Genomic DNA, 17,800 nt, shown 5'->3' on the forward strand with positions numbered 1-17,800 from the left:
AGGGTCACACAGGGACCAAAACAATCATGATTCCTGAGGTTGTCACAACTACAATAGTGATTTTCAAGCAATGTGCCCATATGATCGTCTTCTTATTAAAACACATCAAACAATCCCTTTGAGTTTGTATTATTATTTGCCCCATTCTACAGATGAGAAAATGGAGGATTAAAGAAGTGAAGTAATTTAAGTAATTTTCCAATGTCATAAAGCTAACAGTCAAACCCAAGTCCCTGAACGAAGAACCAAGTTCCCATCCTCTACATGCCCCTTTGCTTCTCAGGTAAGTTTTATCTTCATTTTTCTATACTGTCATCCTTAATAGTTGATCCCAATCTAAATTTAGAAGTGAGTTGCTTCCTGACTTGGGGGTAGAGCCCTAACTCAGGTTCTAAGCAGGTAGGATCGGGCAGATTATTCTATGAATTGCTTCTAGCACTTAGCATAGGCAGGGCTCTCCATAAAGAACCACCAAAGAACAAGTGATCAGCTGTGAGTACATCCCCAAGCAATTGTGAATGGTCCTATACCAGGTCTAGTACTTCAAGGAAGTACTGTAGTGCTTCCTTGAAAGAATTCCTAGGGAACCTTCAGGGTCAATATACATATATAAAGGAAGCACATTACTTCTTCCAAAAGTTATGTCTAAATGATCTTGATCCCAATCCAAGATCAAGATCCAAGATCCCATGGATCTAAAGACAAGCCTTATCCTTGGCACTAAGATTAATCAGTCTCTGAATACATGTGGTTTTCATAAACTTGACAAATCATTCCTTACTTGAAAGGTTAAAAACAAAAGTCAACAATCTGCCCATAAATCATGGAAAGTAGTAGTATATAAACAGTTCTGGCCCTTTTTGTTAATGTAGTTTAACCTTGGTCATAAGCCCATGAAATGGGCAGCTATTTTTCATGTCATCCCTTGGGTTAGATAAGAGAATTTATGGGCTGTTCCATTGACAGGACTCAGTTTTCCAGTTTTATTTTATTTATTTATTTTTTTTTATCCTCACCCGAGGACACTTTTCCATTTTTTGTTCAGATAGATAGGGAGGGAGAGAGAGGAAGAGAGAGCGAGAGAGAGAAACAACGTGAAGGGATACATTACATGGTTGCCACCCACATGACCCAACCAGGGCCGGGGACAAACTGCAACCGAGGTATGTGCCCTTAGTGGGAACCAAACCGGGGTCTCTCTGAACCGCAGGCCGATGCTCTAACCACTGAGCAAAACAGGCCAGGGCCAATTTTCCAGTTTTAATAAAGCTAATCTGAGAAGTTCCTAACCTCTCTTCTATGATCTTTGTGGAGATTAACATCCAAACTAGTTTTGATGGATGCATGCCAGCTGGCTCTGAGGCAGTTAAGTATTCAGATACAGAACTGATAATTTAAAAAATAATAATAATAAAGGAGTAATTTGCTGTGTTAATAACTCACAGTTAAAGGAGCTAGATCAATAGAAACCAGATTCACAAAAGTATAGAACTGTGGGCAAGTATAGATGGTCCCTGACTGATGATGGTTCCACTCAACAATTTTTGGACTTTATGATGGTGCAAAAGCAATATGCATTCAGTAGCAACTGCACTTCAGATTCTGAATTTTGATCTCCTCTGGACTAGCAATATGCAGTACCGTACTCTCTCGTGGTGCTGTTCCCAGTCAGGCACGAGATCACGAGGGTAAACAACCAATACAGTGTACTTGTTGCCGGGAGTTTTTGGATTTTGTTTTTGTATCCCATCAAGTCTACAAAATGCTCATCTGTGTCTCCTGCTTCTAGTGAGAAGAAAAAAAAAAGCAATTACTCTTGAGATGAAACTCAGGATGTGTGCCCAACTGCAGGCTAATGTAAGTGCTTTGAGTACATTTAAAGCAAGCGAAGCTAAGCGATGACGTTCAGTAGGTTAGGTGTATTTAAATGCATTTTCGACTTACGGTATTTTCAACTGACAAAGGATATACCAGGTCGTAACCCCATCGTAAGTCAATGAGCATCTGTACGTTGGTCTGAATGCAAAAGTGTCACCAATTCTGATTAGCGCAAGCCACAACCAAATGCATTATAAAGTTGTTCAGTATTGGTAGCCTACAGAACTCATGGCAGGGTTGTAGGACAGTTTTGGTACACAGCCTCCACAATGGCCCCAAAGCACCCCACCTCCCAGTATTCATGGTCTCGTCTCCCCTTAAGTAAGTTGCTTCTAACCAAAAGAATATAGCCACATCGAGGGAATGTCATTTCTTGTTAGATCACAAAAGACTGTGACTTCTGCTCTGCTAGCAAATTCTCGCATTGGCTTTGACGAAGTAGGGTAAGACGTTGGGGAGCACCATGGGACAAGGAACTGAGGGTGGCCTTCACGCAACAGCCAGCAAGGAAATGAGGCCCTCAGTCCAACAACGCTCAAGGGTCCGAGTCCTGCCAGCAACAACATAAGTAAGATTGAAAGCGGAACTTTCCTCAGCTGAGCCTTCAGGTAAGACCCTGCCTTGACTAGCACACGGTGCCTCAGAAGAGATTCTGAAGCAGAGGACCCAGCTCCGCTCTACCTGGATTCCTACTCCCTAAAAACTGTGAGAAAATACATGTATGTTGTTTTAAGCTGATAATTTTGGGGTAATTTGTTCTGTAGCAGTAGGCAACTAATGCAAGCCTTCCCAAGGGAAGGAAGGTACCATTTAAATTCTAGTTTAAGAACAATTTTCTATCTATAGGAACAAAAAGCAGATGCATGTTGCCTGGAGCAGGTCGGGGAGAGGGGAGTGACTGGCAATGGGTACAGGGTTTTTGGAGAAAAGGGTGGTAAAAATGTTCTATACTTGATTTTGGTAATGGTTGCACAATTCTGTGAATACAGTAAAAACCAATGAATTGTACACTCAAGTAGATTGGTTGTGTGGTATAAGTTATAGCTCTATAAAGCAGTTATTCAAAAATTACTGAATTCCTGCCCTGGTTGGTTTGGCTCAGCAGTTGGAGCGTTGGCCTGCGGACCAGAGGAGCCCGGGTTCAGTTCCCGCTAAGAGCACGTAACCTCGGTTGCGGTTTGTCCCTGCCCCGGTTGGGGTTGTATGGGTGGCGGCCAGTCGATGTGTCTCTCTCACGTCGATGTTTCCCTCTCACGTCGATGTTTCTCTCTCCTTCCTGGTCTGTCTGAAGATAAATGAAAAAATGTCCTCAGGTGAGGATAAAAAAAAAAAAATTACTGAATTCCTATTAAATTTTGTTCCTTTGTATAATTTCTCAGTGTAAAATAAAATAGACATGTCACAAAACAAACAAAAACAAAAACCAACCATTTGCCTAGGATGCCACCATAGGCATCATCACCCCTGGACACTTGGAACCATACTCATGTCGTACCATGGGCCCTTAAATCTTCCACAGTGGCCAAGAAGAGTCTCTCTTTGACCTTACGCCTATGCCTGAATCTATCAAGACCCAAGATCACAAAACCCAGGCTTTAGCTGCCAGCAACAGAAGAGGGAGAATCCACAGCCCCTTGGCTTCCACAGGGGAAAGCAGAGCCTCCTTCTATCCTGAGTGCCCTCCTGGAGCAATGTTCAGAGAAGGACTGCGGTGACCCCCTCTGGACCATGCAACCAGAAAACACCCTGGAGAAGTGCTAAGAACTGCCGAAATGCTCAGAACCAAAAATTAAAACTCCCTTAATTCTAGACCTGGTCAGAGAGAGAGATGGACAACACCCTTCAAGACCCATTCCTGAGGACTAGACAAAGGAAGCAATTGGCAGAGCCCTTTTACCCTTGCTTATCATCTGTGTCTCGTTAGGATCATAGTGAAAGCTAAGGCTCCTGTTGACTGAGAGCTTCCCATGTGCCAGGCCCTGCTTGTTCTAAGCACTTCATACATAATAACTCACTGAATACTTTGCTCACCTCAAGTATAGGGGGTAGGTAATGTTATGGTCTCCATTCTGTAGATGAAGAAAACTAGACAGAAGTGATCCAGCCAGGATATAATCTAAGGTAGGAAGAGCACATACCCTGAACACCCTGCTGGCTGCCTGACCCCTGGAGGCGGCCAGAATTCCAATGGAAGGAGCTTGGATGCATCATGTCCCTTCAGTCAGCTCAAAACACAAGCTGAAGGTCAAACCCTTGTTCTGTATTTTGCCTTTACCAGCTGGCAAGTTTACTTACACTAACACCCTCACCATCATCGTGCATTGGGTTCAGCCCCAGCTTGTCACAAACGTGAGCACCAGGCCAGCCAAGGAAGGCTTCATGAGACAGTGAGCTGAGCTCCTGTTATGCACTGGGCACTGAGCTCAGAACTAGGTTCACAAGGGGATCCCGCAAACACAGCCCCCTTCCTTTTCAAAGAGGAGTTTGAAAAGTAAATTACTTACTATATAACTACAGAGTATGGCAAATGCTGCACAGGAAACGAACAGAATAATATAAGAGAGATTTAAAGGGGAATAATTTAGTTTGGAGGAACAGAGAAGACTTTGCAGAAGAAGTGAGAATTAGGCTAACCCCTAGAGGATGAGGAGGAGGCAAGATTCAGGCATAAGGACCAACAGATGCAAAGCCCTGGGCTGGAGAAGAGGATTTGATAAAAAGCCTGTATCTGAACACCTCACACCCACTAACACAACAAAACAAATAGAAAATAACAAGTGTTGGCGAGGATGTGGAGAAGCTGGAACCCTTGTGCCCTGCTAGTAGGGGTGTCAGGTGATGCAGCCACCACAGAAAAGTTTGGTGGTGACTCAAAAGTTAAATATAGAATTGCCATTTGACCCATCAATTGCACTTCTAGGTATATACCCTGTTGGGGTTCAGAAGGAGTGTCCCCACCCTGGCACATTATTTTCAGCTAAAGACAAATGAGGCCAAAAGGTTCAGGAAGAGCTTTTTATCCCCCTAAACTGCCTAAGATAGTTCTAGAATAAAGGAAGCGCATTCCCACCTGAGATACCTACAAGGACTGGGCTAGGTGTGGTGAAGGAGCTAGGCAGGGTTTGGCGACCAGAGTCCTCTGTGTCCCATGTCCTTGCATGGTGTGGAAACATCCACTTTCCATCTCCCCTTTGAAGTCCGAGACTCTATCCCTCCTCAGTTCAGAATGGCATATAAGCCCCAGCTGCCTGACTGCCTGCAGGCCTGCATATTCTTAATGTTTTCCCTCCTGTTAATCTGTCTTACGTTAATTTGATTATTAGACCAGCCAAAGAACCTAGAAGGAAAATGTTTCCTCCCTAAAAACCCCAAAGAATTGAAAGCAGGGACTCAAACAGACACTTGTTCTCCCATGTTCAGAGCAGCATTATTCACAGCAAAAGGTGAAAACACATCCCGAATGGCTCCAACAGAAGGTGGGATGTACATGCAATGGAATTTTATGTGAACAGCAAGTGCAATGGAATTCTGATGCAGGCTGTAGAACATGGGTGAACCCTGAAAATATTATGCTAAGTGAAGTCAACCAGGAAAAAAAGACAAATATTGTATAATACCACTTACACAAGTCACCTAGAATAAGCAAATTCACAGGGACAGAAAGTAGAATGGAAGTTACCAGGGGATGGAAGGAGGGGGAAATGGGGAGTTGTCCAATGGGTTCAGTTTCTGTTTGGGATGATGAAGAAGTTCTGGAGTGAATAGTGGTGATGGTAGCACATGAATGTACTTGATGTCACTGAATTGCACACTTAAAATGGTTAAAATAAAATTTATGGTGTGTGTGTGTGTGTATTTTTTAAATCCTCACCCGAGGATATTTTCACATTTATCTTCAGACAGAGTGGGAGGGGGAGAGAGAGAAACATCGATGCAAGGGACAAATCAATTGGCTGCCACCTGCATGACCCTAACGGGGGCCGGGGATGAACTGCAACTGAGGCACATGCCCTTGGCTAGAATCAAACCCGGGATTCTTTGGTCTGTAGGCCGATGCACTAACGCTCTAACCAAACCAGCCAGGGCTATGTATATTTTACCACATATTTTTTAAAGCCTGTATTTGAACCCCAGGGTAGGAAGGGGAGGGAGAGTCAAGAAAAGGTTCAAAGGGCTTACATGTAGGGCTGGTCCAGCAGGTCTGGGGAGCCACAGCGAGGTGACTGCATACTGTGCGGAGAGCTATGGAAAGCCGATAAAGGACCTTAAGCAAATACATAGAAAGTAGAGGGAAAATAGTCACCACCCCAGATAAATCCCTGTTTATATTTTCTTATAACTCATTCTGATACTTTTTAAAACAACTTTGTTCTGTCCAACTTAAAAAATTTAAGATCATGCCCTAGCCTGTTTGGCTCAGCGGTTAGAGCATCAGTCTGCGGACCAGAGAGTCCTGGGTTCGGTTCCTACTAAGGGCATGTACCTCAGTTGTGGCTTGTCCCCAGCTCCGGATGGGGTCATGTGGGTGGCAACCACTCGATGTGTGTCTCTCACATCAGTGTTTCTCTCTCTCTTCCTCCCTCTCTCCTTCCCGCTCTACCTGAGGATAGATGCAGAAGTGTCCTTGGGTGAGGATAAAAAAAAAAAAGTAAGATCATTACAACTTCTATTACAGGAGTGATAAAATAAAAAGATCAATATTTATGAATAGAGTGCAAAAGAAAGTTGATTCCCTTAATTTCTTAAACCAATGCACAGTAAAAATCCTCTTTTAAAAATGCACAGCACACCTGGTGGGTTTGGCTCAGCGGTTGGAGTGTTGGCCTACGGACCAGAGAGTCCCGGGTTTGGTTCCCGCTAGGGGCACATACCAAAAAAAAAAAGAAATGTAAAAATACACAGCACAGCCCTGGCCGGTTTGGCTCAGTGGTTAGAGTGTCGGCTCGTGGACTGATGAGTCACGGGTTTGATTCCGGTCAAGGGCATGTACCTTGGTTGCGGTTCGTCCCCAGACCCTGGTCGGGTCATATGGGAGGCAACCAGTCAATATGTCTCTCTCACATCAATGTTTCTCTCTCTCTCTCCCTTCCTCCCACTCTAGCTGATGATACATAGAAAAATATCCTCAGGTGAGGATTAAAAAAAAGTAAAAGCACAGCATAACCTAACAGTGTCAGAAGGGAGCTGGAGAAGAGAGTCTACTCTCAGTGAACGCCTGCCATGGACTGCCACTTTACACATGTACCTAATTTTACTGTTTTACTCCTATGAGGTAGATATCATAACCCCCATTTTACAGATGTGCAAATCTGAAGCCCAGAGCCTTAGGATCTCACAATGACAGAGCTGGAGCCCAGACACCAGAGCAGTCCAACCCCAAGACCCTTCCCCTGGTACAGTGGTTTTCAGCCCTGGCTGCACACCTGGAAATCACCTGGGATCCTACACGGAGGCCGAGGCCCACAGAGCAGACTGCATCAGAGATGAGGACGGGGAGAGCAGGCCACTCCCTCCACGAGGGATCCCGACGCACAGCCGGGCCTGAGCACCGCTGTCCTATGAGGCACACCCTTTTTGAGAGACCATCTGGTCCTATGCCCTCAACTTATAAGGGGAGAAACTGAGATCCAGAGAGCGCTGTATTCTCTCCAAACTGTTAGCATAGGTGGTTAGATATTAATCAAGGAAGGGAGCAAAGGAAATCAGACATTATTAAGCAGAATCAACTAAGGAGCACAAGCCTGCTTTCTTCCCTAGGAAGTTACAGCTTCACACACTCCCCAGGGAACTGCCTGTCCATTCCCCACAAGTCACTGGGGGAAGGGACAGAACAGGGAAGGGCGAGGTAAGCACATGAGCAGTAGGAGCCAAATGGCACCCTAGAGGCCTGTCAGTCTAGCCTAGGATGGGCAGGATAAGAGACACAACCCCGAAGAGCTAGGACACAGACTGGTTAAAGGGCGGGCCCAGTGCAAACCCAGAAAGTTTGGGAGGTTCATTGGTTAGTTTTGAGAAGAGTGCCTGGTCTTTCCCAAGCCCGAAATAATATAGTCCCAGCTAACGAAGAGTGTCTGTCTTTCTCTCTAACACATGTGCTCCTGCGTTCTCTCTTCATAGCAACCATGCAGGTCTAGCAGCTGCCTGGGGCCCACGGCAGACTGGCAGGCACCAGAGGACTAAGCTTTAATGTGGCGATGGAATCTCCGGACACTGGCCCTGTTTCTGGGTAGGATGAAGGCAAGATTGGACTTTCCAGTGGTGGGAGGGGAGGAGATGGGACTTTGGGGACCCAAGGCAGTCCTTTGGTTCTGCATCCTGGCCACAAATACGTCTTACCACGCCCCCTTCTGCTACAAATACATTTTTACCACACCCCATCTCCCATCTGTGGGTCTCCTGGACTGCTTTCCTTGCGACCCCACAAGAACCCACTTCCACACCTAAGCTAACAAAACCACCCAGACGCCAATCTCTTTGGAACTCCTGGCCCCCACGGGGCTCAGATCAGAAGAGACCAGGCCGTCCTTTCATGGGAAGTCTGGGTCCTGTTCACACTCCTTTCCAGGCAGCTCCCTTTGATGATGCGAGCTGCCTTCCAGGCCCTGAACCACGGAGCCTTTGATATCCAGGAGCCAGCGGCATGCAGGGCATGCAGCGGAGCGCAGGCGGTTAGACCCTGCCAGAGGACAGCATAGCACAGAGGATGGCTTTCCACCACGGGAAGGGGAGAGGTGGGGGAAGCAGGCAGAGGCTGAAGGGGAGGGGCTGCAATGGGAGAAAACACCTTGTTTAGATACCTGCTTTTTGTGCCAGCTCAAGTGTTTTGCAAGTCACTTTTGGGCTCTGGCCCTCTCCAGCTCTTCTCAGATTTGGAATGTAAGTAGGGACAGGCCAACAGACCCAGAGATGGAGAGATACAGATAGAGATACATATATCCATAATGGTTAAAAGGACCTGGGATTGAGCCCTGGGCATATCACTTCTCAGTGTGACTTAATCTCTAAACCTTGGTTTCTTCATCCATAGTAGGCAAAATAGTACTTGCTTTACAACAAGCATAGATTTGTTGTCAATATTAAAAGAGATATGCAAAACACAAGCCATGCCCGGTGAGCAGTGAGCTCAGGCACCCATTATTGCCCCATAATGAATGCCACCCCACTGCCTTGTAAAATATTCCTCCTCTGGGGACACCCGCACTTGCATCACTCTAGGCCTGTGGTTCTTCAGGGGGTGGGTGATTTTGCCTCCTCCGCCCTCCTGGGGACGTTTAGCTAGTCTTAGAATATTACCAGTTATCACCAACCAAAATTTGAAGGGTGCTACTGGCATCTAGTGGGTAAAGACCAGGGATGCTGCTAAGCATCCTACAATGCCCAGATGCTCCCTACAACTGTCATTACCAAAACTCAGGAGTGCCGAGCCAGAGAATCCTGCTCTAATATCTTCGGAAAGTTCTTCTTGAAAGCCTCCATGTTCATTCTCCTGGTGTGATTGCACCTTTCCGGTTTCATAGGGAGATGTAGGAGTAATTTATCTCCAAAATTATTTAATGAACAAGCTGAAAACAAAGGGCTAGGATGAAAGATCAATAGTATTTTATGTCATGATTCTCAAACTCTATAGTGCCATACACATCACCGGGGGATCTTGTTTATTTGTTTTTTTAAATATGTTTTTATTGACTTTTTAAAAAAATTTTTTTTTTTATCCTCACCTGAGGACATTTTTCCATTTTTTATTCAGATAGAGCGGGAAGGAGAGAGAGGAAGAGAGAGAAACGTCGACGTGAAAGGGACACATCGAGTGGCCGCCACCCACACGACTCAACCAGGGCCGGGGACAAACTGCAGCCAAGGTACATTCCCTTAGCGGGAACCGAACCCGGGTCTCTGTGGACCGCAGGCCGACGCTCTAACCACTGAGCCAAACTGGCCAGGGCTTTATGGACTTTTTTAGAGAGTGAGGAAGGGGAGAGAGAGAGAAAAACATCGATGTGAGAGAGATACATCTATCAGCTGCCTCCTGCACGCCCCCCCCCACTGAGAATCGAGCCTGCAACCCAGGCATGTGCCCTGACCAGGAATCGAACCAGGACCTCTCAGTCCATGGGGCAACGTTCAATCCATTGAGCCACACCAGCTGGGCACCAGGGGATCTTGTTTAAGTGAAGATGCTGGGCCCCTCTCCCAGAGATTCTGATTTAGTGGGTCTGGGGAGGGACCAGTGAATTTTGATCCTAATACGTTCACAGGTGGTGCTGCTGCTGCTGCTGGTGCAGGATCCCAGAGTGCCCTGCTGACCAGCCGCATCCGAGACAGAAGGCCTGCTGAGGGCTGCCAGTGACGGAGCAAGGCCTTTACGGCCACTCATCTCATGCAATGGTGTTGCGAAGAATTTCAATTAGACCTTACTTCTTCTCTTTAAAGGTTTGGTTTTACAAAGTTTGAGGTTCTGAGGCAACTTGCTCCTAGGCACTATTTCAACAATTCTTTCGAAAACAGAACATTTTCCCGTGGTCTTGGAGACTGCAGGCCGAGAAGCACGGGGCTTCTCTTTACTAGGTAAGCCTGAATTCTACTATGCTTACAATTATCAACAGCCCTGCCGTGCAATCGCACCTGCTTCTGCTAAGCCGCCTTCCACTGTGCCGCAACATGGGCTACAGGAAGACGTGTTCTCTGCTCCCACAGCATGGGTCTTTAAGCAACTGCCCACATCTTCTGGGAAGATTCAGCAGAAAAGGAACAAGAAAGAGAAGATACATTTCATGCATTTTACATACACTGCCTAACTTCCTGAAGCATCCTTCCTGCCTCTGGTTAGGTCCACTCAGATTGCTCACAAGTGCTGGGTAAATGCTACTTTTTCTGGTTGATTTACAGCTTATATGACAATTAGAATGGAAGTCATAGCAGATCACAAAAGTATATATAACTTGTTACTACTCTGCTCTTGCACCACTATTTGTAGTTCAAACAAAAATGAAGGCGTCTTGGCCAGTGTGACTCGGTTGGGCGCTGTCCTGTGCACCGAATGCTCGCTGGTTTGATTTCTGGTCAGGCACATGCCCAGGTTGCAGGCTCAGTACCCAGTTGGGGTGCATGCAGGAGGCAGCCAACTGATGTTTCTCTCTCTCATCTATGTTTTTCTCTCCCTCTCCTTTCATCTCGTTCTAAAATTAATTTAAAAAAAAAAAAAAAAAGGCAGGCATTTGGGTCTTTTTCAGGACTTAATTCCATATATACAGGACTTGTTTCAGACACTGAGTGCAGGCCAGGCATCCCTGTTAGATGCTCACTGGCCCTCTATATTTTCCAATATGGCAATGATCACATTGTATTTACATAAGGAATTACTGGTTCAATGCCATCTTCCTTTCTAAAACATAATCTCCAGGAGGGCAGGGATCGTGTCTGTCTTGTCCTGTACTCTCTGCTGGTACCTATGCGACAAACTAAGCTGGGGAAAAATACACAGCCATGCTGACTGGTCTCACTTTAAAATTCATGGCCACTCACCTTATTTGGGTTTGAATATTACCCAGCAATCATATTTCATTTCCCTGGTCCATATGCACTCCCTCTCTCTTAGACATCGTTTTCAAACCTGCTGCAATCACCTCATCTCCAACACCTCCCTTCCCCCTCATCTGATAGCTCTGCCCCAGATTTCACCGAGGCAGCAGCACCTCCCCCGTCTCCACCACTACCCACCCTCCAGCATCTGAGCCTGTGTGCCCTGTGATTTCGCCACGACTACAGCTGGCCAGCCTGCTCCCCCTTATGGCTGGCCCTTCCTTGAGCACCTCTGCCATTGTCCCCTCCTCTCTGCATCGTTGGCACCCTCCACCCACTGCATTCCCATGGCCTACAACTACACTGTTATTTCTCTCATGTTTAAAAACAGAATTTAAAAGCTTCTCTTGACCCCACTTCCTCATCTAGATCCTATCCCATGTCCCTGCTCCCCTTTACAGCAAAACTTAGTGAATGGACTGTCTCTGAAGTGCAGAACGTAATCCCTCACTTCCCATCCTCTTTTGAACCCACTCAATCAGGGTTTTGCCCTTCTTCCCTCATCCCCACCCCCAATCAATTCTGCTCTTATCCAGGTCCAGACAGGACAGATGAGGTCCTGTTGCTGGTGGACAGTCTCCAGGTGTATATTAAACAAACCCTTCTGTGGGTGATCGGGGCAATGAAGGAGAGGCATCCCTCAGGGAGGGATGGCACCTCAGACAGGAGGAAGGGAGTGAACCGAGGTGTGGAGGTGCGAAGGCTCTGTGTGTTCAAGCAGTGGCATGTGGTTTGGTCCGGCTCCTGGGAAGGGCTGTGGGCTCAAGTGGAAAGAGGAACACAGGCAGGGACCTGACCAGGCGGAACTGATATATGGCACTAAGATATAGGATATATTTGACCTTGAGGACAATAGGGTACCACTAAAGACTTTCACATGATGAGATTTAGAATGACAGATCTGAAAGGGTGGTGGAAAGCAGATTCCGTGGGCGGAAACAGGAAGTTTTGCAGAGTATTCTCCATGTGCTCCTGCAGGCACACACCCTCCCGATTCGGGCCGATCTGTGCCTCTGTGCGCTGCAGCCAGGGCTGCCTCCGGTGCTGGGTTAGCTGCACCAAGATTACCTGAAGAGCTTTAAGATCTCTACCCGTATTCCATAACCCTATACTGACGGCCAGAGTTTACAACGCGGGGACCCCGAGTAACTCAGTAACACAGCCCGGCGTGGGAGTGACGGACAAGGACGGTGCTCCTCAAACATATGTCCCCACAGATCACCTGAGGATGATGAGAAACTGCAGACACTAATCTGGTAGGTCTGGGCGGGGCCCGAGATTCTGCATTTCCAACAAGCTCCCAGGCAATGACACTGCTGCTGTCCCACAGACCACAGGTTGAGTTGCAAGATGGTGCGAGTCATTAGGGTCAAGGAAATCTAGCTTCTCCTGATCTGTGGTGCAGGCAAAAGGACGGAGCCCAGAATAGAGGTCCCCTCCTCCTACCTACAGCCCTATGCTTATCCTTCCTGCCTTCCATCCATTCCTGCTTTGTTTCTTCAAGTACGGAGTGAGAAAGTTTATTTCATGTAGATTTTAGCATTTAGAACATGAGACAAGGACTGCCTTCAAAGCATCGCAAAACCAGTTCCATAATGTAAGACCTCAGAACTGCCGGCAGAAGCACAGCTGCGGCTGGAGAGCACCCGTGTATGGCAGCACCACCGCCCGCCTTGGAGAAAGAGGATGCCCTGACAGGAGCAGGATTTGTTCAACAGGACGCTGAGAGCTCCGAATCACCGCAGAATGGTGTTGACACCTTCCTCATGAGGGAGAGTACAGAGAACAAGCTGACCAAACTGAATGGCTGGGGGCAGGAAGGGGCAGAGTTGTTTTCTTTTGTTCTTAAGAAAATGCTGTAACCCTGGCTGGTGTGACTCAGTTGGTTGACAAAAAAAAGGTCGCCGGTTCGATTCCTAGTCAGGACACATGCCCAGGTTTCCGACTCGAACCCCAGTGGGAGTGCATGCGGGAGGCAGCTGATATATGTTTCTCTCTCACATCGCTGTTTCTCTCTCTCTCTCCCCCTTCCTCCATCTCTAAAATCAATAAAACATATATTTTTTTAAATAGAAAGAAAGAAAGCCCAGCCAGTGTGGCTCAGTGGTTGAGCGTTGACCCATGCACCAAGAGGTTGCTGGTTCAATTTCCAGTCAGGACACATGCCTGGATTGTGGGCCAAATCCCCAGTGGGGGGTATGCAGGAGGCTGCCAGTCGATGTTCTCTCTCATTGATGTTTCTGTCTCTCTCTCCCTCTCCCTTCCTCTCTTTCTAAATTCAATAAAGAAAAATTTGTTTTAAGGAATAAAGAAAGAAAATGCTATTCTGCATCTAGTTGGAGTAGCCACACATGTAACAAGAGCTATATATTAGGAGCTGTCAATCACTTAATATTTTATTTACCCAAAATGCAAAAAACAGACAAAATCAAAGTTATGTTATTATCTCTCAATATTTGCTCAGTAGGATGCCAAAGCAAATCCTCAACAGACAACTAACTGTTCAAGAGTGGAAACTAGATGGGGATCTTTCCACCGTGGGTTCCTGTTCCCGCTGGGCTTTCTTACTTTGTTCTTCAAAGCCTCTTCTCTTCCCTCAGGTAACACAAGGTTTCTCCTGGGGTGGGGGGGGACCATTTACTAGGTTGGAAATCAGAGCTTGCTATCTGCTCACGGGAACACAGCCTCCTTACGCAGACAAGTGAGGGGTGCACAGGTACCTGTGGGTTGTCCACCTGCCATTTCCTAGCTGGTGGGGGTTCCATTTTACTCTTTCTTAGTCTCATTTCTCTCATCTGTGAAACAAACAAAAGACTATCTCGAACAGTTGTTGTGAGACAAATGAAAATGTACATAAAGTGTTTAGCAAATAGTAATACCTCAATAAACATTACTGAAAACATCATTATCCTTATCACTGGGCAACCACTGCCAGGCAGAGGCAGGGTGACCGTCAGGGGAAAGGATGCCTCAGGTCCCAACAACGGCTCTTCTCCTGACCCTGCTCCCAGCCCTCCCAGGTTCTCTGAGGTGAATCGGGGAAGAGCAAACGTACTCAGAGACCATGGTTCAGGGTAACCTCCATCAGCCATCTCTTGTCCCTCTCAAACAATCAAAATCCACACACACCGTCAAAATTAGAATCAGACAATTGGGTACAAAAAGAATACTTTACTGCACACTGGGTACACTCAACTGCCTTTTTCATTAATTATTCAGTTTTGATTTTTCTCTTGGGCAATACGTGTGTATGTGTGTAAGAGAAAGATGTGTGTGCACATATATGTTACACTGCTATTGCTATGTGCATGCTCATTAATGTCTCTGACCATAAATGGCAAAGTGGAATATCAAAAATGTTGGTCCCCCTAAAGGAAGACTAAGATTAAAAACAGCACCCAAACTGGTCAGTTTTGGGGGAAATGGGAAAAGAAGAATAATTTCTGCCCTCATCATCTGAAATATCTGGGCAATTGTGGATCATGTCATTGCCTCTCTCTCTCTAACAAGCAGTTCAGGCGGCTGAAGCCCCAGCCCAGAGGTTTAAGCCGGGTTAACAGGCACCGGGGCAGCGGTGAAGCAGGCAGACTGGATGGAGATGCCCAGGTCCTTGAGGGCTGAGCCCTGAGCTCTGGGGGCACATTTTAAGGAAAAGTCCTGACAAGAGCCCTGGCCTGTTTGGCTCAGTGGTTAGAGTGTTGGCCCACGGACCAGAGAGTCCTGGGTTCGGTTCCCGCTAAGGGCACATACCTCAGTTGCAGTTCATCCCCACCCCGGTTGGGGTCGTGTGGGTGGCAACCACTCAATGTGTCTCTCTCACATCGATGTTTCTCTCTCTCTCTTCCTCCCTCTCTCCCTCCCACTCTGTCTGAAGATAAATGCCAAAAAAAAAAAAAAAAAAAGTCCTCGGGTGAGGATAAAAAAAAAGTCCTGACAAGAAAAGCCCAAGGCACCTCCGTCACGTTCATATCTGAGACTAAACAGCTGGGAATTAAGTGAATGATCAAGAGAAAACCTCTGGGAGGCACTGCTTTTTTTGTTGTTGTTGTCGTTAAAAGTACTACAGATGTCCCGCATTTTTTCTAATTGACTCCCTTCTCTCCACTTCCACCCCACTCCTGCTTTTCCCAACCTAATGTCTGTGTCCATTGGTTGTGCATATATGCATACAAGTTCTTTGGTTTATCTCTTCTTACCCCTCCCATCTCTCTGAGGTCTGTCAGTCTGTTCCCTACTTCCATAATTCTGGATCTCTTTTGGTTAACAGCTTATTTTGTTCATTATGTTCCACAAATAAGTGAGATCATGTGGTACTTGTTTTTCTCGGACTGGCTTATTTCACTTAGCATAATGCTCTCCAGGTCTCTCTCCATGTCATCTCAAAGGATAAGAGATCTTTCTTTCTTATAGCTGCATAGTACTCCATTGTGTATATGTACCACAGGTTTTTTATCCACTCCTCTACTGATGCGCACTTGGGCTGTTTCCAGATCTTAGCTATTGTAAATAGTGCTGCTATGACACAGGGGTGCATATATCTTCCTGAATGGTGTTCCAGCCGTCTTTAGGAGGCACTACTTGCTCTCGGTCCCCATTTCTCCTCAAGACTCTCCTTATCCTCCTCACCCTCTCTTCTGACCAGAGAGGGTCCTCCCAGGGCCAGCATGAGCTCAGTGGATTCTGACCAAACCTCTTCCATTCAGCAACCAAAGGCCAAGGCAGAAATGAAATACGTTTGCCAGTGAGGAGGACTTGGTTCCCCCTACAAAAAAAAATGATAAAACACAGTCTTTGCAAGCTTTCTTCAACTACAATTATGTTTCTGCCTGAAATAATAATAATAATAAAAAAGAGTAAAAAATACAATAACACTACATTCTGTCAGGACACCACAAAACCCCCTTCGAGTCTCTGATTCGTGGAAGCTTCGCTGCGGCGGCCTGACCTACTTCACAAACTGGTTCCAAGGGTTTTCATCACACGTTTTTATTCCTGCCAAGTCTCTAAGTTGCTGTGAAAAATCTAAGGCAGCTTTTTTTTTTTTTTCTTTGCAACACAATCCGGGACCTAGTTTTCTGGTCCTCACTGGTTTTGATGCATAAAACCCAACCTCATTTTAATCCATTGCCTTAGCAAAATGTCACAATTCATTCATGCATTCCTCTGCAAATATATGAGCACCTTCCATGTGCCAGGTTTTCTGCAGGGTTCTGAGATTGGGGATGGTCGGCAGTCCTCCCCAGGGGCCTCACATACCCCAGCGCCTCAGACTGGCTGCCCTCAGCCATCATCAGCCCACAGGTTTTTAAAAACTGAGCCAACCATGAAAAATGAGGATTTCCGAGATCCGACACTATCTGGCGGGTTTAGAGTGGTGTGACCGTAGACATCCTAAGCGAAACAAGCCAATCAGAGAAAGACAAATACCACATGATCTCACTTATTTGTAGAATATAATGAACAAAACAAACTGATGAACAAAATAGACCCAGAGACTTAGAAGTGGGGTACAAACTGACAAACCTCAGAAGAGGGGCTTGGGGGGAGAGAAGAGAGAAAGCACAGAACTTACATGCATGTATGCGTGACCATGGACATAGACAACAATGCTAGGGACAGGGCTGGGGGTTGGGGGCATTGGGAAGAGAGTGTCAATGGGGAGAAAAAAGGAGAAACATTTGTAACAAAAATAAATTAATAAAAAAATTAAAAACTAAAAAATAGAGAGAGAGAGAGGATTTCAAATGTTTAATTCTCTATTTCTGGCTTTTCCTGAAGAAAATGAAAACATCTGGCAACATCAGGCCACCTCCCTTTCCTACATGGAAACTTGCTACTGGTAGTAAATGTCCCTTCCTTTAGACGGTCACCCCACTCACCCCTACACACATACGCACAGGGAATGGCCGCTGACCGTTTACCACCAGCTGGGCTCCCGATCTGGAGCTAACCAGGCTGACTTCTCTGCTCGGCGCAGACGATCCAGCACCGAAAAAGCTCGCTGTATGTTATCTTCAGGAGAAAGACAAATGGATATGATAATACATATATAATAATAAATCCAGCCTAGGTTACATTTATCTTTATACCAACACAGTGGTAAAATATTATTTCTAATTTTTTTTTTATGGTGGAAGGGTCCCACACGGCAAAAGCACACGGCCCTGAATTATATCAACCCCTTACTTGGAAAACTGGTGGAGAGAAAAGGTTGAAGCATTCCTCCTTTTTTAAAAAAACTGAATTTATTGGGGTGACATTGTATAGAATTATGTCGGTTTCAGGAGTATTCTCCAATACAACATCTGTACATTGCAGCGATTTTTAACCGGTGTGCTGCAAG

At 46.1% G+C, this 17,800-nt stretch overlaps 1 protein-coding gene across 1 annotated transcript in view; it reads right to left on the reverse strand.

Annotated features, from left to right (window-relative positions):
• Nucleotides 1-17,800, reverse strand: part of SCD5 (stearoyl-CoA desaturase 5) — a 151,659-nt gene that overhangs the window by 59,499 nt on the left and 74,360 nt on the right. The gene's annotated exons all lie outside the window — the stretch shown is intronic.

Source organism: Molossus molossus, unplaced genomic scaffold (assembly GCF_014108415.1).
Source record: "Molossus molossus isolate mMolMol1 unplaced genomic scaffold, mMolMol1.p scaffold_m16_p_1, whole genome shotgun sequence".
NCBI classification, from domain to species: Eukaryota; Metazoa; Chordata; class Mammalia; order Chiroptera; family Molossidae; genus Molossus; species Molossus molossus.